We start from the raw sequence: 24,849 nt of genomic DNA on the forward strand, positions 1-24,849 counted from the left end.
CCCCTGCAGTGAATGTATAGAAGAGGATGGATGTTGGAAGCAGGGGGCATAAATTGATTTGTGTTTTGCCAAAAGCACAAATAACCCACTCCTCTTCTTTGACTTTCAAGTGTTTCTGAGTGGCTTCTCTATAGGATTTGAGAGTCCATTTTCCTGTTGTGGCTGCATGTGTTAATGTGTGTCAAGGTTTACAGGCAAGATCCTTCCTTAAGAGAAGACCTCAAAAGCCAAAGTCCTTATCTTCATGGTCAGAGATGTTACTGTTTTTTAAAACAGGAATTCTGCACACCTCAGATTCTTGTTTTGTTTACTTTGTCTGGTTGGTTGGTGTGCTTTGGCTTCCCTCTTGCCCTTAATAATTGTGGCTTCTTTGGTCAAAGACTGGGATTTAACCAGGGAGGGTTGGTGCACAAGGATCTTTGATCTGTTCTGTAGGAGCTACTGGTACAGCACACAGTTCTGCATCATGTGAAAACCCCATTCAGAGTAGAATCAAAATCCTGTGGAGATCCCTGCAGGGAAGTTCCTACATCATCTTCTTACACCTCGTCTGGAGGTGTGACCTTTTTTCATTGAGAATTTGGGAATTGTTCATATTTATTTTCATTGATTTTCATGTCATTAGACATCAGCTCTGCAGCTGAATTTAGCTGAGTGGCTTTTTTGTGTGACTTCAATTTAGATTTGTATTTTTTGTTTGATTTCTTCGAATTAATTTAAGAAACCAAAAATCTTTGCAGAATGAATATGAGAACACTTTTTTTTTGAGTGGGAACATTATCTCTTTAAATTTGAGATTATAGAAGCAAAAAGGGTGCTAATCACTAGGATATAGAAGACAGATGGTCTCACTGCATCGCAAAGGTAGCTTTATGGGCAAATTGGTAAAGTCTGACTATTGGTCAAGTTAGTCAGCTTTGACATTTTCCCAAGTGTTGTGCTAATCATAAGGGTGATCCTTGATGTCTGGAGCACAGGCCCACTTATGCCAGTGCAGTAAATGCTCTTTGACAGAGTATTTCAAAAGAGTCACAGCAGTAGGCTGTGGATTGTACTCTGTCTGATTGTACATAGCAGATAAGGGAAGCTGGATGGTTTTCAACACCTGAACAAGGGTGCATGCAGCTTAAGAGTGTGGCTGCACATCTCAAAGCACGACAGACCAAAGAAGAAGATGTTAGAGCAGGAAGAGGGAGGAAGCTCATGTCCCATTAGTTCTGTGGAATTCCTGAAAACAGTACTCTTCTGTGTCCTCAAGATGGTTCACAAATACAAGGGAGGAAGACATCTCTTTCTAAAGTTGATACTTCCAATATGGATTGCATCATCTACATTGCATTAATCTTAACTGAGCTCTTGGTATTGTGTCATGGTTTTGCAGGTTCTTTTGAAAATTATTCTTGAAGCATGCAATTTTTTTTTCATTAACTGTGTAAATACTACAATCTGTGCTCTCTCAAATGTTAAATAAGAGAAAAAAAGCATCTTCTGAAGAGTTAGGAAGCAGAGATGTATTAAAAATACCATAGTAGGAATTCGGTTTGGATCTTGGTGCTAAAAGATCAGAAGTTCCATTTTCTCCTCAGTACTGGCAATTGCTGGTTCAGCCTCTTCCACCTGTTGTCTCAAGGTTTACTCTCTTTTTTCACATTTTACCATCTTTTTCACAACCCATGGCACATAGGTGTACATGGGGTTTTTTTAATGATTATTAGTTTTGATGTCCTTACAGTAATTTAAGGAAGTCTTAATAGTTTCCTACTTCTTCTTCTTTGCTTATATGGTAAATTATTCTAAGTGGCAGTGTGATTATTCATTTCATAGATGAGTCTTTCAGATGGCCCTTTGATGTGTGTTATGATGAAAAGTGTCTGCTTGGTGTTATGCTGAATATAGCGGAGATTACTTACTAGCATCTTATTGTGTTTTCTTAGGCATGATCCCTAGAGTTTGAAAGGCATGAACTGAAAGTAGCAAGAAGTGTAGTAGGAGGTAGATTTTGCTTGAAGTAATTGAAGCCAGGTGAGCAAGACAGCAGAGAAGCCTGCAAGCTTATTTCAAAACCCCACCTCCATCCCTTCCCCTTCCGTGTATGGATTCATGCTTGGGATCAGACCCAGGCTCCCCTAGGAAGAAAATAATATGTTTGTACAAATTTTTCTAGCCAACAATCTGGATGTCCCTGGGTACTTCCCATGTTTCAGAAGCTCAGAGAGGTTGGAGTGAGGCATCTTCTGTGCATGTCTTCTGACACTTAATCTTCTTACATGGAGCAGGGGGGAGGGTCAGAAAAGATTATTCCTTTGGTCTCTTTCTGTCCTTAAAAAGAAATAAATTTCTAAGGCATTTTGCAGCTGCACCCACCTGATTCCGGCTGTGAAACACTGACCCTCTCAATGCTCACAGTTCTTTGTCAGGTTGCTCAGGCTACAATTCACAAACACTTAATTCTCCCTGAGGGCATGAGATGTATGCAGGCACTGAATATTATGGGTTTGCCTGAAGTGTCATACTGAGCACATAACTTAAAACCTGGATTTGGAGATTTATTTGTCTCTGCAGCTTCCTGAGCTCTCAGAAATGAGGTCTCTCTCTAACACACAAAGCTGTGCACTTCACAGACATATGTTTTGTCCAGCTCTTCTCCCTGATCTTGCCTGGCATAGAAGTTGCCCTATTTGACTTCAGGGGAGCTGTATTAGGCAAAACTTTGGCTTCTGAAGTAGACCATTTTCACCTGTGTTGCATTGCCACCATACAAAAGTGTGAGCAGCCCTCTTCAGCTGGTTTGTTTTATCCTTTATCCCATTTAAAACCTCCTGTGTTTAACATGCAGCAAGTTCTAAAAATACACATATCTTGAAAGGATGTGAGAGATCTGGCTGTTAGTGAAAGCCACCAGTACTGGCATTTGAGATGCTTCAGATGACCCCTGCATCCACCTCCATGTCAGCCAGATAATAGCATTGTTGTAGTAATCCTGCTTTGCGATACTCTCATTCACTCACTACCTTGACAGCCCAAATTTCATTGGAACTACTTGCAAGCTAAGGTGGGAGAATTTAATCCAGGTTTTTGCATAGGCAGTTCCAGACTTCTGGTGAGACAAGAACAAATTAGTTTGGTCTGTATTTAGATTCAGTCTTAGGGTAGTGTGGTTTTTCTTGAACTTCCTCTCATTACAAAGAGCTTCAGGTAAGCATCCCAGAGCTCTTTAAGAAAATTATGCAGTAAAGACACCACGGAAGTTAGTAGATCTACAAAGGGTTAAATTTGGCTCCCAGGTGCTGACCAGAATTCCTAGCCAAGGTATGGAGATAGCCACAGAATAATGAATTCTCCCCGTGGCTTGAGCTGCTTTTCTATCATTGCTTTTAGATTTGACCTTAAAGCCAAGTCTCACTGTGTTTGCTTCTTCCTCCTGTTCTTTCTGAATGCCACTTGCTGGGCCCTTGTGAGTCTACAGTCCATCTTTTTGTAGCAGTTGACAGAGCTGTTGGACACATTTGATACCACTCTCTCAAAGGATACTGAGGACCAGCAATTTTCATGCACCTGCTTTTGTTATGGCTCTTGCTACAGCATCCAGTTTGATTGGAAGATGAAAATTCATACCTTGTCAAGCCAAGCAATGATGCCTGTACTTATGCCCTAGTATTAGCTGTCTGTGTATTAAAAAGGATGCCACATGCTTTCATGGTTGAACTATGTACTTACTCCTCACATGGAGCATAGTTATTTCTCTTCTCTCAGAATCATGTGGCCCTCCTCATTGGGAAGGATTTGGACCAAGCTTGCCTTTTTAAAAAACCGTGGAATATGTGATAATTAAGTAACTATTCTGAAAATAAGACTGCTTGTGTAATGTGTGTGCACTATACAGAATTTATGCTTCACGTGATCTGATGCGGCATGGCATCCAAATGCCTTCTGCAGAGCATCATGTCTCTGAATGGATAGCCAAAACTGTGTATGGTGCATGACTGTGGAAAGTTTCATTTGTATTCATTTATCCTACATTGGAATGAAGGTCTTTGCTAAGTTAGTTGTACTAAAGTACTGTCTGACAGCCAGGTGGGAATGGGGCTGCAGTGTGGTAGGTGTTGCACAGAGAACCCGCAAGAAAGGAACACCCCTGATCATCTTTGTAGCTCTCTGCTGGACTTGCTCGAGCAGTTCCCTGTACTTCTTAAACTGGGGGGCCCAGAACTGGACTCAGTACTCCAGTTGTGGTCTCACTAGTACCCCCAAGTCCTTGTCTGCAGGTCTGCTCTCAATCTCAGTAAGTATTCCTATTGTTTCCAAAGCATTTTCGGGGTGAATATCCTCTGAAATACAGCATTTTTATGCTAGGAATGTTTATATTATGGACTTTTTTTTAAAACATGCATTTAGGTTGCCTGCATGAAACACTATATAATATGAACTTGTATGAATTTGTAAGTTACTCAAAGTATTACAGACAAAAGACTGAATTCAGAAACTCCCTCATTATTATATAGTTCCCTGAAATGCCTCATTGCTTAGCAATACTTAATCAAACTTAATCTGCAGTAAATCTCTCTGTGTCATTAAAATGCTGCTAGGCGTTATTTTCACATTATTTCTAGGGAGTTTGAAGTAGACATGGTTTTGGAATTTTTTTTTTTAAACTTACACTGAGAAAAGGAAAAATAATTCTATATGGGGATACAGCATTAAAAATAAGTCTGTCTAGCAAAACTAGGAAAAAGTATTGCTGTCTCTGTTTCACATATGAGTTTTGCTTGGCATCAGATTTTTTTGCCCATTTCCCTCATTGATCTGTCTTAAAGTTTTCTTACAATTTTGATGAAATGGGTTTCATTTTTTCACGTTTATCTCTACCATGCAGAAGCAAAAGACAGTTGGTTTGGACACACTGTACTGAGTTCAATGAACCCAGTGGAGCTGCACCAACGATGATGGCTGCCCAAAATTTTCAGCCTTTCTGTGAGGAACACTGCACACAGCTTCACTCCACGCTGCAGTTTCTCATGGAACCCCAGCTCCCCGAGTCATGTGAACATGCCAGAATCACAGCTGTTTGACGAGGTTTATTTTAAAGCACAGAAAGTTTAAAAATTAGACCAACTGCACATTGTGAATCAAAGTGAAGTTGCACAGAATGCTCTCCTATATTTCTAATATTTTTTAAATACTAAGATTTAAGATCTTTTTTTGGGGGACACTGCACATGATGAAACTGGCAAAAGGAAACATCTGATTCTTCAGTAAATGTTTATCTCTTTAATGAGAGTGCGCCTTGCATTTCTAAGCAGTTGTTATAAGCAACTAACTTGAGTCACAAGGTAGATGAGGCTAAAGACAGAAAAATTGGGTTGAGGGGAGAACTTCTCATCTGTGAGGACCTGCTTCCCTCTTTACTGGAACAGACAAGCACAGGCCTCTCAAGATGAAACTGGGCAATGCTGTGTGTCAGGACACCAAAGATGTTCCTGAGACGAGTGTCAGGAATTGCTTACCTAACTGTTCAGAAAGTACTCAGCAGCACTAGTCCATTTGACTTGCTGCTGCTTGTTCAGCTGGTGATTTACAGGTGGCAGCTGTGGTACGCACTGCTGTCTTTTTCACGAGACAGGTGATAAATCTTGATTCAGAACGCTGCTGTATGGACTTTACTCTGGTTTTAGGCTCCCCCTTTTCCTTTTAGTGTAAAGGTTTCTGTGCCAAAGTGAGATACAAAGTTAAACAAGTGTTATGTGTTCCTTTTAGAGGTCGATAGTTTTAGGACGGTAAAATCACAGGAATCTGTATATTCTTTCAGCTTTCTCCTTTAAGCCTTTTCATACATGCAAGTTTTCAATTGCATTAGAGTCCAACACCAAATCCATCACTGAGTTCCCCGCTGAGTTTGGGGACTTCCACACTCAAATTTCCAGCAACCCCAGTGGATTTTCTTTTTCTTCTTTTTCTTTTTTTTATTAGAAAGTTTTTCCATTTTTATTGTGAGCATTAATTTCCTGTAGGTTTCTCTGCATGTGCTTTGTGGGGGGTTAAGTGGAATGGGTAAGGAAAGGGCAGCTTGCTGGAGAGATGGGAGTGTCAGGGTGGTGTCATACACAAAGCAGAAAGGCTTTTGTAGAGGAAAAAGGTGCGGGAATCCCAAGAGACAGCCAGGACCCAGGTTCAAGTGCTGTCTGCTGGGAGATAAACCCACATTTGTATCACTCTGGCCACAAACATCACCAGATCAGAATGAGGAAATAAAAGGTCACGTAAATGGCAGGGTCAGAGATGTACCTTTCCCTCCAGGAGCGCCACTTTTTCCTCCACTCATTTTCCAGATCACTGACTTCTGTGGCCGCGGCCATCAGCCACCCCTCAGCTCCCTCTTCAGTGGAGGACGGCAGTACATAGCGATTGGGTGGCACTTCGGAAAGGCTAGAGGTGTTGTATTTGATAGTGCTCCAGGCTGGAGCTGATCAGAAGGAAAGTTTCAGGGGGACAGACATCGCAGACCAGGGGAAGGGAAAGGTGCTGAGGAGCCACCTGTGCCTGCTGTGGGTCTCTGCACCTCCATTAGTGCCTCCTCCATCAGGATTCTGCTCTTTGACTGGCTCTTGGATGCATTTTGACAGCATCTGTAATGCCCCTGACCATAAGGAGAATTATAAGCAAGAGCTGTGTTGTGTGGGGAGTTGAATGCAGAGTCGAGGCTGCTCGTAGCAGCCTTGGTGTGGGGAACGGAGGAAGGGACATCCTGGGAAAAGAGAATGAACAATTACATGAAGTAATCTGTAAAATCAGTGAAGTGGTAAAAATGAAACTGGCTACCTCATTACACAACTTAAATAGAAAGAAAACAATAAGCAAAACTGTGATCAGGGAAGAAATATTGCAAGCAATTTATGAAAGAAGTTGAAAGTCAGCTAGAAGCAGTCTGTCGACTGAAGCAAATGAAACATTGCGTGGTCCTGCGGGGCAAGGGGAGCCTAAGGAGTACACCTAACCACATGAGGACATGGAGGGCATGACAGCATCCACCAGAGCCAGAGATCTTTTTGTTGGGGCTCACGTCCTACCACCACACCTGGCTGTGCTGATGGGATGTCGAACCCATAGCTGCAGGAGTCTGTCATTACAGTCAGATGTGCCGCAGCAATGCATCCAAATGCTCCTTAAGTTTGGGCAGGGGGGAGGAAGAAATGGCTTGGACTAAGTTTTAAATTGGCTATAAACTAGTGGTTGATGCCACTGTGACAAAGGCTGAGAGGTCTCTGTCCTGCACTCGCGTTTATAAACTCCATGCTAATTTTATTGCGTTCTGCACAATAAAGACTTCCCAGAGCATTTTCATGAAGCTGGTCTGACCCAAAATCTCAGATCCAAATATTTTTATCAGATCACGTTAGACTTTATGAAACCCTGAAATGTTCTGGTTGTGAACAGTTTTGAACCTTGGAGAAGGCTTGTATGGGACTGGAATTTGAATTTTAAAGTTTCAACTATTTTTAAACTACTGAAACTTCTGGCCCTTCAAATCTGATAAACTCACATTCATACATATCCTCTTCTCCCCAGCAGCCATTCCCTTACTGAGGATGTGTTGCAGCCTGCTTCCCTGCTAATTTTCAACTTCACGTATTCATGTATACAACTTCATGTATTCATGGGCTCCTTTCTAAGTTAGGTGAGGTTTACACTACTGTATAACTCAGAGTTTTTCTGTGACAGCAAGCCCTGGGTGAGTGCAGACTGGGAGAGTTACAAGCTGCTAATTGCACAAAGATAGTGGGGTTTTGTCACAATTTGGTTTTATTTATCCCCTTCCCCCCATGGTTTCCAGATCAAAACCCTGAAGAGCCTTACCAGGGTTTGAAATCCTCTAATTATGCTGCTGCAGCCATGTGACTGCCTGGCTGAATAATTCCCTGCAGAAGGAGACAAACTGCATGTTAGAAAGCGCAACAAATCGTGTTTAAAACGCGAACGAGTGGCAGTAGTATACGATACCCATGCCACTTTGCCTGAACTCTCCTAAGACTGCTGCAGCCGTGTGGAGGCTTGATTTACGGTAGCAAGCTTAGTGATCTGAGGGGAAGAGCATGGGTGGGGAGGGAAAGCTAGCTGGACCTTTGGCTTGTTTCCTTTCCCCTTCGGCACCCTTCTGTCTCCAAAACCAGTTTCATCTATCATTTATCAGAACGCGAGTGGTCCCTTGGAGGTCTCGGTGAGGAGGTAGGAATCCCTGCCTCGCGGAGGTAAGGAGCAGTCACCCTCCCCATCGCCGGGGAGCCTAAATCCGTTCTTTCTGTTCTGCAGTGGTGTAAGGCAGAAGGGGAAAGAGAGAGCAGCTGAAATAAAATATGCAGGGATCTTCTAAAGACCATCTTCATTTATAGGTAATATATGGGAGGGGGGGAAGGGGCAGGTAAACCCCGATTGTTCCCATTTTACAAAAAGCCTCATGCTGTTTTCAGGATGGTTAATTGCATTGATTGTTCCGACCTCTGTATCTTCCTTTCATACGGGAGCTGGTCATTCAATTGCAACTTGTTTTTCGGCCGGCTGACAGCGGAGGAGAAGGGGCTGTCTGGCACGGCGAGGCTGGAGGGGTGTGTGTCAAGCGTGTGCATTTTCAGAGCACAACACTTAGGAAGGCTGTTGCTCAGTTGCTGAAAGCGCAGCTGTTGCGGAGCAAGGGAGGGAGCCTGGCAGCAGCCTTGTAATCTCTATCAGGTAGGCAAACGCGCAAACCGTATGGTTATTCCTGCCTAATTTTATTTCTAAAAGTGGCAGTATTATTAGCAGGTAGCATTTGGGTTCACAAAGTCCTCTTTTCTGCTTGTGGCAGTCAGACAGGGTTGATGGGAGCAGCTGGATGTGTTTGCCCAGAAGCCGGTATGTATGAATGAGGAGATCAATAGCTGTGTTAAAAATCACTGAGCCATCTGGGATTTACAGATAGAGGATTGACTTGCAAATCCTGCTGAAACTGAGATCTGCAGTAACTGCTGAATAACAGCACATGCAGTGGAGGTGGTGTAGAAAGTTATCTAGAAGACCTGAAACGGCCTAGTGGCACTTTTCTCAGCCCTCGGTTACAAAGAAGCTTAGGAAAATGTGAGAAAATGCTGAGGTAGGGGGAAATTATATTCTGCTACTGAGTTGTTTTTTTTTTTTTTAAACCCTGTTTGAACATATTGCAACACGATAGAAAATGCAGCTGTATTTACCGGTATCTGGTGGCTACCAAAACCAGTCTCTTTATATCCACACGCAAACTGGGCAAGCCCGTACCAGCAGGGAGAGGGGGAGAACACAGGCAGAGGGAGGAGAAAAGGCTCTTTCAGAAAGACGGCAGAGGGTGCACTTGGAAATGGAGTTTAGATTTTGAGTCAGTTTTGTGCTTATTCTGTGCTCTGTGATTATGCAGAACTTCAGCAGCTGTCAGGCTGCAAAGAGGAGCTAGGGACAAACCCAGATCTGAGACTGGAAAGAAAAAGTGTCAAAACAATCTCCTACTGTAAGCCAAGAAGGCAGAGCATTCATAACAGAAACTGGTCATCTCTGTGGCACCTTTCAGCATGGATTTTAAGTATGGAATTAGTCTGCCGTTCTTTCTCAGTGATAAGCAGTGATATTTGCCTGGTTTACTTCACATGAAGAAACTGAGGTATGGGAAGGTGTCCTGTGGGTTTCTGGTCAAGCTGTTCTAAAACATGGCCAGGAATGCAGAGAGGCTGGTTGCTGGCATAGGATGCCGTGATTATACATGGGTGTAGCAGTCAGGTAAATAGATACCTGTTCATGGTATAGAGCAAAACGGGTATTCTGCTATGTGTACTTCTCTTCTGTCTTTCATCACGGGCAAAAACAGATGTTGAAACTCAACCATCCATAACCACGCTAGACATCCAAGTAGGAAAATAGTAACATTTGAAGCCTAGAAAGACTAAACAACTTAGCCAATGTCAAAGAAGAAGAAATTTGGAAAAGAACTGGGAATGCAAACCAAACCCCCCAGTGTTTTATCCACTAACCCATTCCAGTAAAGCAAAATAACAGCTTTTCTCTTTTAATTGTTTTTTTTGTTTTTTTTCCTGGCAGGGCGTGACCTGACCTTATGTTAGCTTGGATAGTTACGCTGTCCTTCTGTGCTGTTACAGCCTCTAGTTTTAAGGGGTGGTTCTAGTATTTATTTTACAGAGCTGCTGTGTGTAAACCTACATCAGAGAGGAGAAAATTTTCATGATGAGTTATGTCATCTTGTAACCTACATATAAGCCAGTTCGTAAATAAATGTGGGAACACAAAACGAGCATGATTGTTAGTCCTCTCTAATAGTGGTATTGCTAACTGTGCTGTGTGTTCAGAGGTTTGTCAGTGTTACCAGTGTTTGCCAAATCTTTTCCCTGAATTTATTTCTCAGTGGAGATATTTACAGTAAAAAGGCTTCAGGTAAAACTTTGATAAGTAGAAGGCATTCTTTATAACTGCAGTTGTCACTGCATCACATGACAGATGTACTGGTGACATGACCTAACTCTACTGCCCTTGCTGATGTGTCAGCAGAGCTACGCTTACTGCACTGGTGTTCATAAGAAGCAGAGCTGGGCCTCTGTAAAGCTCACCTCTTTTATTGAAGCTGCAGCCCTGGTTCTTCTGCTTCCAAAATATAGACCATAGTGAGTTGGAACTGAGAAGCAGTTGGTCTTGTCTTTTGTTTTGTCTTCTTGGGGTGTAGCTACTGAGGAATCTCTCTTCTCCTGTGACCTAGACCAGCGAATGGCATCACTCTGCAGGGCAGTCTCCCTAGGTAGGCACTTACGGTTATATTCATCACTTGTGTAATGCCATTGTTCACTGAAATTACAGGGGGGCATCTGTGCAGTCAAATATATTCACAGCTATGAAGGAAGCTCACTAGATCATCCTACAAGTAGCTAACAGCATAGCACTACAGTGTCTTTCAAAGATATTGAAGAAGAAGTAGTAAAAAATGTAATTTGACTGTCTCCTTACAAAATCTTTCTCCACGCTCCCCACTCCCAGGAGATGAGGAGGTGGATGATCTGAAACTTCTTTTGGCATAGTCATGCTTATGTCCATGCATTACCTCCACTGAGGGCAGTAAGATTTAGGAGTAGGTATCTAGGAAAGCAGAGACCTGTTGATTTTCATAAGGGCTAGTTGGTCTAACTGAAGATTAGACTCGATCTCTGAAGGAACCATCATGCTCTGTTGGATAAATGATCTGCAAATGAGAACTTTTCCGAGGAAACTGGATGCGATACATGATAAAGGTAGAGTGTGGTCCAACACAGTCTTTTATATGTTGATTAGAACAATTCTGGCGCAACAGGGAAGCTAGTATCTCATATATCAGATTGAGAAACAAACTAGAATTTACTAATTTTTGCCTTGATATTCAAGCAATAGACTGCAGTAGGTATGTGAGTAAAGTCCAGATTCCTCAAGCTTTCTAATCCTACCACTGTCAGATAGTGGGACAGAAGGTGTCGTCACCGTTTTTAGCATCCTATCAAGCTGGTAAAGGAGCAGATGTGCCTGTTAGAAAGTCTGTGGGTTAGTATTAACCTGAGAGAATACAAAAACTAAACAAAAACAAAAAAAATCTGTGCAGTGTTGTATTTATGAAGTAGAATGAGTAGAGGGATAGTCACAGAATCCACATATAGGTGAAGCGCAGAGCAAGCTGTAGCTGTAGCTGTGACTGACCAGCAGTATTTCTGCCTCAGAGTAATTCTTGTTTCACCCAGTCTTGGTCCGATAGAGCTACATAAAATGTCTGTAAGAAATGGCAAAGTATGGCTGGTTTTCTAGTTCTTGTAACCAGTTGTCAGATCCCCATAGATTCACAATGTTGTTGACAATTTAAGAGAACGCTAAGGACTTTCTTGAGTGCAGCTGTAGTGGAAAAAAAAGCTCTGCAGGAAGAGAGAGCATTTTTTGAGAGATGAGTGTGGCTTAATAGCTGTTTCCCCTCCCTCATGACAGATGCAAAGAACAAGAAAGATGAGCGGAAGCCCACACTGTGGAATAAGTAATATTCTTGCTTGAAAATAATTTTTGTCACACTTTGAGTTTTTTCAGAACAGTGAAATAGGAAAAAAGTCCCATGTGATTGCCCAGACTTTACTCAGTACCAAAACAAATTGGAGCATTACTTACTCTCAATTTTTCATGCTGTTTTTCTAAATCTGTTTTTTAAGGGATCTTCAATTTGAGTTAAACAACTTTTCCCAAAACTATTTTCCAACATACCAAAATTCAGTTTTGAGTAAACCAACGCTACTTAGCGTCACAGAATAATTTAGGTCTGAAGGGACTTAGGCTGTCAGGTCACTCAGTTTGATGGCTTAATGTTACAATGGTGCTCCATTCCGCAGCAGTTCAGTGTAAAAGTAGGCAAGACTTAACTCTTTGGAAAGTTTAGACTGTGAGTCTCTAAAGCTGTAGATGAGGTTTGGGAAATTCCCTGTGAAGAGGAACTTTATGCAAAAGCTTTGGGGTTTTTTTTCTTTTTTCTTTTTTCATTTTTTTTTTTTTTAAACTTATGCAGTGGGAAGCTCAGTTTTGCAGAGCACTGCAAGGCCAGGCATTCCTACAGAAATGATTTATTTTCCAAATACTCCACCTTTTCCAGATGTAATGGCAGGCTGGGCTACAAACCGTGCTTTCCATGGTGTGTTTTGCCCTCAGGCACTCTAGTCTGACTGTTCAAGCGTGAATCCAACCCAAAATGTTTTGAAGCACGGAGCATTTGTCTTTTTCATTTTGATTGTTTATATACACTTAGAAATGTATTGGGAAAACACTGAAAAACCAAAAAGCAAACCCCTTCAATATCCTGCTGGAAAATGATGATCAGGAGAAGCCCTCAGAGTCTGCATGGATTTGACATCAAGTCAGAGCCTTTCCAGGAATGAAAGGATCTGCTTTTGGAGTCAGCACAATTACACAGGGGATGAATCTGTCTCTCCTTGTACCTTTCCCACCTTTTGCTTAATGTGGTGCAATGAACTCGAAACTTGTAGAGCACCGTTCCCACTAATAGAAATATCTGCAGATTAATCAGGCTGTGGTACTTAACATTAAATCTTGCTTATTATAATTGACCGTTATGTCATGCTAATGAGATTTCTTTCAGTTTTACTGCCTGTACTCTGCTGATCCAGACAGCCAAGGGTTTTGGTATTATTTTGTGCTCAACTGCACCTTACTGGCTTTTCTTTTCCCTTTTTTTTTTTTTTTTGGGGGGGTGGAGGGTGGGGTGTGTGTGCATAGTGGGCAGTAGATGACTTCTCTGTTGAATATTTTATCTGTATCTGAAACAAGTGAATAGGAAAGAAAGGTGTGTGCTTAGGCATATGAGGCTTCTGAGGCATCTTAGTTTTAATTACAGAAGCCAAACAGGACCTGAAAGTAGTGTATCTTTGTTAAATATCCAAAATAAAAAATGGCTGAGAACAAGGATGAGGAGTAGAGGAGGGAAGGATCACATTTTTAAGGAAGGAAGAAAATAAAGAAGCAATGGCTTTTCTCCTTTCATTTCTGCTACTGTAAGCAGTTATACAGAGTGGAGTGAAAAGATCCAAATGATATAACTAGATAAATGTACTTTCTCTGTTTCCCAAAGGCCAAGCTAATCTACTCACTGGAGACCTGACCCAGATGAGAGTTACATCTCTTGGGGATAACTTCAGGTCTTGAAGGAATGATTGAAGGAAGGTTGGTGGGATCATTACACTGAGAGGCCAGTCCACTCTCTGCCACTGCACCCAGGCTGTGATGACCCATGCTTTATAAATTTACCTGTTCTGCTCTAGTTTTTCATGGACATAATGTAACTTCTCACCCCACAGCAAGAAAATGATCCAGGATGATTTCATTTGTACAGGCACATTTGTGCTTAGGAAGCAAAGTGAGCATAGTTCTTTGAGGGGAGAGACAGGGTTAGCATCCCGGTGACTATTATTTATTACTCCTATTTTTAAGACAGATCTCAACTGAGAGTAAATGATTTAGCCATGCTGAACTCAATAGATTTATGCTATCTTACACCAGCAGTGTATCAAGCTAATTGGTATGGTGTTCTGCTTATTTATCTCAGTGTGAAAGAAGCTTTGTCCTATTCACAAGCCATGTAGATGCGGTAGCTCCAAGGCCTAAGCATATAGTCATGAGCAACACGAGTGACTAACCTCCATTTAAGAAACCTGCTTTAGGCCTGAGGTGGTGGTTTTTCCCCTTCTGCCAAAACAATAAGCCATCTGCAGAGATAAGTAAGTGCTGGCATCCTTATCAGTTATTTACAAATGCCTTAAATAGCAGAAGCAATGAGAGGGTGTTCAGTCTGGATGCCATGGTGTTGAACAGTGATTGGTTGGGGTTTTCATTAAAAAAAAAAAAAAGAAAAAGAAAAAAATTAAGAAAATGAACACACCACCACCAGTTTATAGTAGGCCCTAAGGCGTCTGGCCTTGGAGAACTGGCAGGCTAAGGAGAGCAAGGAGAAACCATCTGACAAAAGTCAAACCAGCAGTGCCAGCAGTTACAGGAGCTGAACAGGGTCATTTCTTGCAGGGACCAAACCAGCTGGAAGGAGCCATGATCTGTGCTACCCTTCGTTGTAGGCACTGAAACTACTTACCAAGTCCACAGACTGACCCAGACTGCCCTAAGGGGTAGACTGCAAACTGGGGGCAGCACATTCACACTTGGATGGGGCAGAGGCTGTGCTGTATGCCAAACTCTTTCCTAGCTGGATCGGGATTGTGTCCATCCCTCGTGTAGGTTGCCCAGGAACTTGTTTTGTAGGAGAAATTCTTAACTGGCAATCAGCCCTGCATGTGTTCATCTTTTTAATTCTGATCCATAACTTTTCAGGAGAACAGTGTGGGTTTTTTTACAGCCATTAAAACTGACCTGTTGTTTTCAAGTCTTTGAGACCTCTGAGTCATTTTGGAGTGGTTTTGACCTGTTTTGTGTCCAAGCTTTCTTGCTTACAAGCTGTTTTTCACTGAAGAAGTGCTGTTATAATTGCTGCACTAGCAACCCTGCTTCTGTCACTTCTGTGACTCTGTGTCTCAAGGAGTGACGCTCTGCTGAAACAGAGCTGTTTCTCTGCTGTCTGGTTGTAAAGTCCGTGGTGTCATTTCAGAAATTGTATTTAAAGATGGGACTAAAATCTGTGAGGTTTAGGCTTATTTTTTTCCAAACAATTGCTGTTTTGTTTGTTAGCTAATTTGGCCAGCTGGACACGTCTTAAAGGGAGCTGCTTTTTAGAAAATTCTCACCCCTTCCTTTTGAAAAGCTTTAGTGCACTTCAAGCTTGGCCCCTATAGTCGCTAGTCGTATTTGAAAACTTGGACTGTCAGATTGGCTTGTCTTTTCATTTGTTTTCTTTTTAAAATCATCTTTCCTTGAGACCTCAAGGGATAGGCAAATTAATCATAATCTGGTGACATTCCGTTAGGGAAACAACATTCTTTTTGAAGTCTCTACGGAGTTATTACAGGGAAACTTTCATTGTGCCAAAACCTTGGAGATTAAACATGATAAGACAGTGAAAAACAATATCCATTTCAAGAATGTACGTGTGTGTGTGGAATTGTTAAGTTTTTGCTGTGAACTAGTTTGGGATATACTTTCTTCTCCTTAAAAGAGAAGCAAATTATCTGGAGTGGGGCATTGCATCAGTAGACGAAAGGTGTGTGTTTCTCAGGCTAACCTTCTGCATTATGTGAATGTCCACGTTTGCATAAGAACCTAAGTATGGTGCTTTCCTTGTGCTCCCAGCATTTGTAGGGTGTAATTGGCAAAGCACTGGAGAAGATAACTTCTTACAAATAATGTTGTAAACTGAAACAGTAGCTCAAGCGAGTGGGTTGTTGGGTTCTGCACTGATTTCGGCGCTAATGGATTGCAGGGACCTAGTGAGCATGGCCGGTGCTCAGGCTGTTTGAAGGGAGAGGACAAGTTGTTGCTGGCTTGCTTTCATCTCATTCCCCTGAGCAGGTAGTAGTACAGCTGACAGCCATCTCCAAAGGAAGGTAATAACATGACATTACTCAGCTTTTTTTAGGGCTAGGGAGAGAGAAATGCTGTATTTATAACTCTCCTAATACACGCCTGCTCTTTTCATATGCCAGCTTGTCTTTCTTGGAGAGGCTGAGGGAATATATGCTCTCTGAGCAACACACTTGCCATTTGGGGTGCCAAAATGGGGTGCATTACCTGCATCTGAATGGGGTTGCTGTTCCCTTGGTGAAGGCCTTTGCTCCAACCAGCCTGGAAAAGGAGAGTCCAGAATGCATGTACGCTGTTGCATTTTTATCAAAGCAGCTGTGGTTTTCCGACAGCTGTAGGTTGACCTTCTGCGTGCATCCCAGCAACGCTGATCTCTGCCTCTTGTAATGAAACACCCAGTTGCCAGAGGAAGAAGGAACTGGGCACCAGTTGAAACTCCACAGGAATATTTTTGTTGGCTTTACTGGGCAGGATCTAGAAGTCTACAGTCATTACTTGAGGCTGAAATTGTGTTCTGGCAACATATAATTGAACGCAGACCTGAGCACTCTTGAGATGATAATGAACCACAAAAGTGCAAGGTACTAGATTATGATGCCAGCTCTTATGGTAGGCATCAATTTATCAATTGACTTGATATAAATGAGTATCTCATACCCTGCTAGAATTGTGCTTATGCAGCAAATCAAAGCTAAACAGTAGGATTCATGTACAGATATATAAATCGTAGCTATGCTTAGCAATGCTCCCTTTATTTTCCCCTGTTGCACAGGAACAGTGAAGTCATTAATCTTTGCTAGTAAGAAGCTTTAAAAAAAGAGACAAAAAAGCTAAGAAAAGGATCAAGAATCGAGTGTTCAAAATGAAAAGTGGTTACTGACAGTAGTCATGTCTTATTTGAAAAGGATCAAGAATCAAGTGTTCAAAATGAAAAGTGGTTACTGATAGTAGTCCTGTCTTATTTGACCAACTTCAAAATGTGTTACTTAGGCTAAGAGGGTGGTGGATGGCAGTTGCATTGCTAGATGGCATCTGCTGTACTGCAGAGCATGCTTTTTGGCTGGTGAGATGAGATTCTGTCTGTGGGAAGAGATGCATTTTGAGCCTCATAGGGGCTTCAGGTCTCTTCTTGTGAGCAAATTGTGTACCCACAAAGGCGAAAGAGGCATTCTGCAGTGCTGAGCCTGCGCTGGAGGGGCTTGGCAGCCACTGGCACTGCGGGAGGAGTGCTGCTGGGAAGTCATGCAGGACTCGGGCATACATTGCTTACCCTGGTATTGTTTCTGCTTGGCTTTTAAATAAAAGTACTGTTTTACAGTTTCTAATGTCCTCCACCACATAATGCATTCCCTGTGAAATGTAATGGAAAGTTACTGCTGTAATTAACTCATTGATTGTTTAAAACAATTGCTAATTGTACCTGGCTGGAAAGCTGGGAGGATCTCACTGTCACTAATGTGACTGGGTAATTATAGATTTGTCTTTTTATATTTTTTTCTGTAAAACATGGTTTCCTTGCAGGAGCTTTTATTTCTGGCCAGCTAACTTTCAGATCCTGTGAATGGCAGATGCAGGCTAGCAATCAGCCCTGGGGCAGCAAATGGAATGAAGATATTTCAGACCTCAATAACTCTGCTCCCTTAGGGACACTCAGGCAAACAATGTATTCATTTTTATATGTAATGTATGGGGGGCTACTACAAAGCTGTGAAAAAGAAAGGTCTGAGGGATAGCAAATGAATTCTGTATACCACTGGAAGCATCATCTTCAGGAGGCTTCTTCTGAGTGCTGGAATATGGTTCAGTTGTTCTTTTGTAGAAGAGGAAAGAAATAAAGAAAACAAATATCCTGGAAAGGCACCTCTGAGATGCTGTTTCTGCATCTTGGCATCAGAGCCTGTACACAGCCTGCCACAACCTACGCACATTCGGTATTTCTTTTCAATAGGCAGCGCAGTTGTTAGCCATTACCACAAATCCTGGGGAAGTTGGCAAATGTCAGCTCTTTCATCTTCTGCTTCTCACAGCAAGTTAACAGTATGTCTGCATGGCACAACATGTTAGCACAGTACTTCTTCCAGATAATATGTTATGCTCCATGGATCGCTGTGCAGCAATGCATTGCTCTCTGCGGATAAGTGTCTTTTCAAGCAAATGCAGGTCCTAGGCCTTGGACTAGTAGCAACTTGCAGCCCCTTATTGAAAAGATATTGGGAGACTTTTTAAGTGAATGTGTCCGCAAGGACTGACTGGTGCCACCATGAAAAGCATGCTGCTGTCTTCTGATGTCTATCTTGCAGCTCTGCCTCAGACATCCTGTTAATTTGTTCAAACTATTTCTGTATCTCAGTTATTTATCCACAAAAATAAGTACCTGCTTGTCTGTCTGTAATGGGACAGGGACTCTCTCTGAGTCTTTACTATGATGACTAGCCCTTGTATCTTTTCTGAGGTTTCTAGGACATATTGTGGTACAATTATAAATAGTAATATTTTCTCTGGGGACTCTGTGTTTGTTTACGTGGTTTAGCTACACTTTAGGCATTGGTGTATGTTGAGATTTTGCCATTTCAGTGTTGCCCTAATAATCACCACTGTAATGGGCATATGCTACTTAAGGATCAAATTCACCTATCCTTGCTAGAGCTGAGTAGTATATTTTCCTCCTTCATAATATTAATCCCTAAGCAAGACATATAGGAGGCCGCCTTTATGTGATGCAATCTTCAAGGAAATCAATCATTCTCTTTGAATTGAACTTCCCATAGTGTGGCTAGAGTGGTGAGTGTGTTGGGTTTTTTTCTTTGAAAATTACATCTGTAGTCAGGGGATCACTTGCCTCATTCTGAGCAACGCAAAAGACATTACACAGCAACATTTGCATTTATTTGCATCCAGCTTAACATGGCAGGGGAGTTTAATTCCGCATTAATCTGGGCATTAACTTTATAGTAGTTATTTCATAGCTTTATGGAGGAAGGCAAAGCTGCTGAAGAGTTGACACAGAATTCAGTAGGATGTTCTTCCCATAAGGCAAGGCCAAAGTGAAATTTCAGTGTATACAGGAGGAGAGTTATCAGACAGAAACCAGTCTGGGACATCTGTTTTAGGAAAGCTGTCAAAGTATTGTGGTAAAGCAACAGATTTTTGAGGAACCAAGTGTGCCTGGCTCGTTTGTTTGCTTCTCAGGGTGAATGGACTCAGAGCATAGCCTCAGAGCCATTGACGTTCCCAAACCTTGAGTCTAAGAACACAGCAGCTGATGGGGCCTATTGGGCACAGGAGAAATACTCTTTGGTCACATTTTTTCCATGGTGGAGCGGGGTGAGGGGTGTTTGCCTGTATAATATCTTATGGACAGAATTTCGTAGTACTAGCTTTTTGCCAAGAAAGTGTATTCTCCAAAGATGCCTGGTTTGACTTTGAACACATCTAAAAGACAAAAATCTGTTGAATACTTATTTAGATAATTCTTTACCAGCTTAGTGGGTTGGAAGTCCTCCTATTTCCATTTCAATTCTGATATCAATGACTCCCCTTAAAAAGCCTAAGAAGCAATGAAGATTAATTTCCTTAGCCTAGATCTTAATCTAGCCTTAAATACTGTGTTTGTTTCAATCCAGCTCTAAGAAGAAAAAAGCATAAGAAGGTATGAATAAATTCTAAAATTTTATGACCATATACCAACATTTAAGTAATGTATTTGGATCAAAAATTAGTGCTAGTGACCAGAAGTTAAGATTTTAATGCTCTGCTCTGAGAAACTACCTTAAGTAGAATGAGAGAAAAAAAAATAATTTTAATTGTTAATGGGGGAAGTAGTGCAGGAGATGGTTTTATAAAATGGCATTGATCAGTACTGTAATTAAATGGCATCTTAAAGAAATGAAGAGAAGCTCAGCATAGATTTAGTTTTTAAAGAAAGCTGGATTTATAGTGGTCCAGATGTTTTGCTTAGAATAAACTTCATTGACCTGGAATATGAAAGTGTGCCAGTGTACTCACTGGAGCATTGTTAATGCCCCTGGCTGGGTTTGTTTCAGGATCTTTGGTTTGCAGTTCAATGTATTTCATTTTGTGAGCACAGTGATCTACAGAGAATGTTTAATCTACAGATATTAAAATTATAAAGGTATACCAAGCATCCAAACACAGAACATTGATTTTCTTACTTTTCCCTATTATGTTTTGGTTTTAACTAAGTCATCCCAAGTGTGTAGATCCATTGTTTCCTGAAAAGCTATTTTTGCAAGGCTTGTAGTATCAAAAATCTTCAGTAGGACAACTGTGTTTAAAGAATGTTTTCACATTTTTAAAAGGCCTGTGTCTTATCAGACCTGTCATCAGGCATCTTTTGTAGCCAAAGGTATTAGAAGGTGATGCTTGTGACAACTGAAAAATCATCAAAAAAACCTCTGTTATCATAATAAGATTTTTCTGTGTGTTCACAAAAAAAATAATAGTTGTGTACTATTTTTAACTGACCATCCCCCCAACCAGTAGACAATTGGAAGTTATTCATTTACTGAACGTTGGCAGCAGTTTTAGACCCTTACGACTGGAAGTATTGATATTACAGTGTTTCTCATCTCAAACAGCGTGGTGCTTCTTGTCAACAGAGGCAAATGAGTCAGGCTTGAAGCATCTCCTGTGTCTGCTGATGCATGGAAGAACCACCCAAAACTTTACAATTATCTGGTATGCACAAGACAAAGTGTATTTTCTGAGTAGCTTCTATGAAGCAGTTGAATTCTGTGTTCTATATGGGAATGACCACACTAAGTTTCAAAACCTGTGAACAAAAAAAAAGGTCATGGACATCTTCATGCCTCGGGATCCTCAGGACCATGAGTCTCCTTTGCTATTTTCCCAAAAGCTAGCATTCTCTTGGTAATTGTTTGTCCCTGGATGATACATAATCTCATCAAACTTGCATCACCAGCTCTGAAACTGGACAGCTGTAAGCCTTTGAATATCCTGGGGCTATGCATTAGAGATCTTGATGTTTGTAGAAGGGTCCTAATGTCATCATTACTGTGCAGCAAAAATGCTTTCTAAGATGCTCAGAGTCAAATGTGTCAGGAGACAGAATGTAAAGATAATAGATTAATTCAATCCATGGGCTTTTAACAACAGAACAAAGCATCAGAAAGATAAGGTAACAGAACATAGGAGTATGTGTGAGAGTAAAGAAGTTCCTTGACTGCTCTAGCATCTCAGCTAGCTCTTAGTTTTTTCTCCTGAATCAAGCTGCAATCTTTCCCCCCCTTCCTTTGTTGTGCAAAATGCCCACTTCTCTCTTTCTGGCGCAGAAAGAAATGCAGGAAAAGAAACCACCTTCTCCTGTGCCATCTGAAGCTAGGCTGCCTTTGTTTCTCCTTACAAAACTGTGTTTCTTTCTTTCTAGCCATGGGGACATTTCCTTCCACCTCCTCCCTCAGATGCTTCGGTTAATGTTACTTGGTTATATCTGAATTAGCCCACTCCTGCCTCGGAGACATTCACAGGTCCTGAAGACCTACTCCTAAACTCTATGCTTCAAATGTTTTCTTACAATCATAAACTATTTTAACTTTGTGAAAATAGTCAAAGCACAAAATCTGATTATGTGGACTGTGCAGCCTGGAATGGGGATCTGAAGACTGGCTAAACTCCCCTCCGCTCCCCTCTGAACTGTTGGTTTTGTGGTAGTCATTCTAGGGACCCAAGGAAACCCATGTTTAAAAAGTTCACAAAGTCCAGTTTTTCAACATGATTATACCGCTGCAAACCCTAACATGGTCCCATTGCATAGGCCCAAAGTGGAACTTGCCGCAGAGTAACGTTGCTCAGTAGTGTGCTAGCTGAAACGCTATGATGCATGGTATTTTAAATCCATGCTAGGCTGGTGGCAATGGCAATGACAAATGCCCATCAGTATAAGCCCTGTGCCGGGTAAGGTCACTGTCACTTGTCCTCATTTTATTTCTTTTCTTTTCCCACACTCAATTTATTTTCCTAGCTTCTTCCTCTCCTCCAGCATTTCTACCTCTTTCTGGCCCCTTAACCAGGTCTATTCTCCACTATTTCTAACCTCTTCTCATGTACTTCATTTACTATTCCCAAAATATGAAAAAATGGAGGATTCATAATTCTGAGTCGCTGAAAATTTCTGGTAAATAGCTGAACTGCAAGTTGTGACTTGCAAATCCTAATGCTTCTCTGACAGTAACCCAATAGAAGAGGCAGTTGTCCACCATGTAAAGATAATGTTGTTTGTAGCTCTTGCTAGCAAGCCAGAAGCTGGCGCCATTCCTTGGTACTAACTAACATGCCTTCTCTTTCTCACTGGCGGGGTTTGTGAGAGCAGAAGCAGACTCTTGAAAGATGCTGATGAACATGGTGGCTAGTAAAGGGCACCTTCTGTTCCTTGCTTCTTTACATAGTCTGCAGTTATGCCCAACAAGCACTGTGCAATTTATAAATGCCCAGGCAGGAAGAACCGGCTTGTAATTGAACATAGATTCAAATAAAGCTCTGGCACATACTTTCTGTAAGGCATTGGACAAGCTATACCGTCTTTGTCATATTTAAATTATACTTTTACGGTTGTATCTAGGTGAATCCTAACTTTCTCAAGGCTGGCCTGTTTGAATAATACCTTGTATAAAACACCTCCTCATGCAAGTTGAGGTGCTTACTACGGATAATTACTTATGAATAAGCCTTTGTCCCAAAGAGCTTACAAGAGACCAAGCTCATTCCACACAGCCTGATGAAATAAAGCAGATGGCATTCACGTTCAGTTGGTACTGACTTGACCTGAATTCAACCTGCCTGATATAAAGATGAAAATCTTTCCATATCATTATAAAACCCCTTTGACCATTCATCATCTCTAATTGCTAACTTCATTATCCCCTAGCGAAGCAGCAAGCCAACTATTCATAATAGCTTTATAATAAGCTGCTTCATTCTCTACAACCTGTGTTCTTTGTTTTGTCACCTTCTTTGCTTTTAAGCCCCACTTCGGTCAGAAGAACAAGAGAAGGAGCGAAGCAAACACTTGTACCCATTACTGGTCCCTGCGCTTCCACTCAGAGGCCAGATTGGCCTCACAAAATTCCTGTTCCTCTCCCACATGCTACCACAGCCTGTGTCCTGTATTGTCAGGGGCTGGAAGCCTTGCCGTTTGCCCCTCTGTGTGTTTCTGTGCAGACATCAAGAAAGTGGGGCCTCAGGCAGCCAGAGAAGCCCTTCGTGATACTTTTGTTTCCCAGGATATTTGTCCACTGGCAACCAGAGTGTGGAAGGGGAATTCCTTCAGATAGAGGTGGCTAGAAAGTGATGGAGGAATCTCTATCAGAAAAGGTTAAAAGGCATAACTGCAAAATGTGTATAGTTCAGGATTTCTCAAAGCAGTTAGAAAAATGGCACGATGTGGTCAGGGACAAAAAAAACCAAACAACCGAACGAACAGTGCCTTGATGTGAAAAGCTTATTTGCAGCTTATAGTGCATGAGATCCCTCAAGAAGAGAAGCTGTAGGTCCCATGAGGAAGAAAGCCAAAAGGCTTCCCTGGAGAAAACTGAAAAGCTGTGTATATTCCCATGAGCACAACTTGCCAGCTTCTTACGGATGGGCTGTGGCATGGTCACATCCCATTCAAATATTTCATCTGAGTGGTTGAAAACTGTTACCCTGACAAGCAAGCTTTGTCACTTTGCAGTTGCAGAGTGCAGAAATACACTCACACCCCCCTGTGACCTAGTCTTTGGCCCTGGACTGCCTTTGGTTGCTAGCACAAAGTCAGAGGAAGCTATTATTGATTAAATGTTTTAGAATCATGGAATAATTTGGGTTGGATGGGACCTCCAGAGCTCAAAGCAGGTCTAGTTAGATCAGATTGCTTGGGAGCTTACCCATTCCAGGCTTGGAAACCAACAGAGATGGAGATTTTACAATTTACCCAGGCAACTTCCTCTTACGCTTGGTTATAAGTAATTAGTAGTCTCACATTTAAGACTTAACCTGTTGTAGGGAGGGGAAAATATCTTTTCAGGCAGAAGTGTCTGCTTCAGTGCAAGCATCACAAGAGAACGCAAACTATGGTCTCTCCTGAATCTTCTCTCAGCATGGTGTTTAAACGCTGCTTATGAACAATAAGTTCTTAGTTGTTCATGGTGATGTAAGGAACATAGATGTGTTTGGCCTCATATACATTTTGCTGATAGATTTCCAGTCATAAATCATAAAGTGACTGAAAGCTTCCATCTGCTATTGGCCTCATGTTGCACTTAGAGCCTTTCCAAAGTCTTGAGACACCAACGTCTTGAGCTGGGATGCTTTAAGATCAGGGGATTACTGCACAAGAGAAAACTTGAAGAAGATCATTAGGACAAAAAATCTGTTGAAATGTCAGAGTGCATTGCATGCTGCAGTCCTGAGCTCTGCTGGGGCCCCATGGAATTTCCGTAATACAAAGTAATAAAAAAGATCTGCAGTGGTTTTTACCATGATTTTGCTGCATTTCCTCCACTGTGAATAAAATGCATATTGTACTGCAGACTTCATACTTCCGCCTTCAACCACATGTTCTTCTCTGGTTCAAACCTTAGGTAAAAGCAAGATCTTGCTTTTTGTGCTACCTTTGTCCCCTGGAGACTTAGATTTTGGCAGATAGACATTATGGATCACACAGGTGGAGCAGCTGGGTCTGTAAAACCTCAAAAAATAGCAAATGTTAGGAGTAATTTCTTATTTCTTATGAATAATTTACACACCTGATGGCTAAGATTTCAAAGAGCATTATTAGGTATGTAGTTACACATT

At 41.6% G+C, this 24,849-nt stretch overlaps 1 protein-coding gene across 4 annotated transcripts in view; it reads left to right on the top strand.

Moving 5' to 3' along the window:
- The window catches only part of PHACTR1 (phosphatase and actin regulator 1), a 311,643-nt gene that overhangs the window by 121,571 nt on the left and 165,223 nt on the right, over positions 1-24,849 (top strand). Inside the window, exon 1 of one of the 4 annotated variants that reach the window (XM_064443602.1) lies at positions 8,628-8,721. The exons of the other annotated variants lie outside the window; for them this stretch is intronic. The gene's annotated coding sequence lies outside the window, so the exon portion shown is untranslated. Of the gene's footprint in view, positions 1-8,627; positions 8,722-24,849 lie in introns of those variants that run through there. 4 annotated transcript variants of the gene reach the window in all.

The sequence above is a fragment of the Phalacrocorax carbo genome, chromosome 2 (assembly GCF_963921805.1).
Source record: "Phalacrocorax carbo chromosome 2, bPhaCar2.1, whole genome shotgun sequence".
NCBI lineage: Eukaryota > Metazoa > Chordata > Aves > Suliformes > Phalacrocoracidae > Phalacrocorax > Phalacrocorax carbo.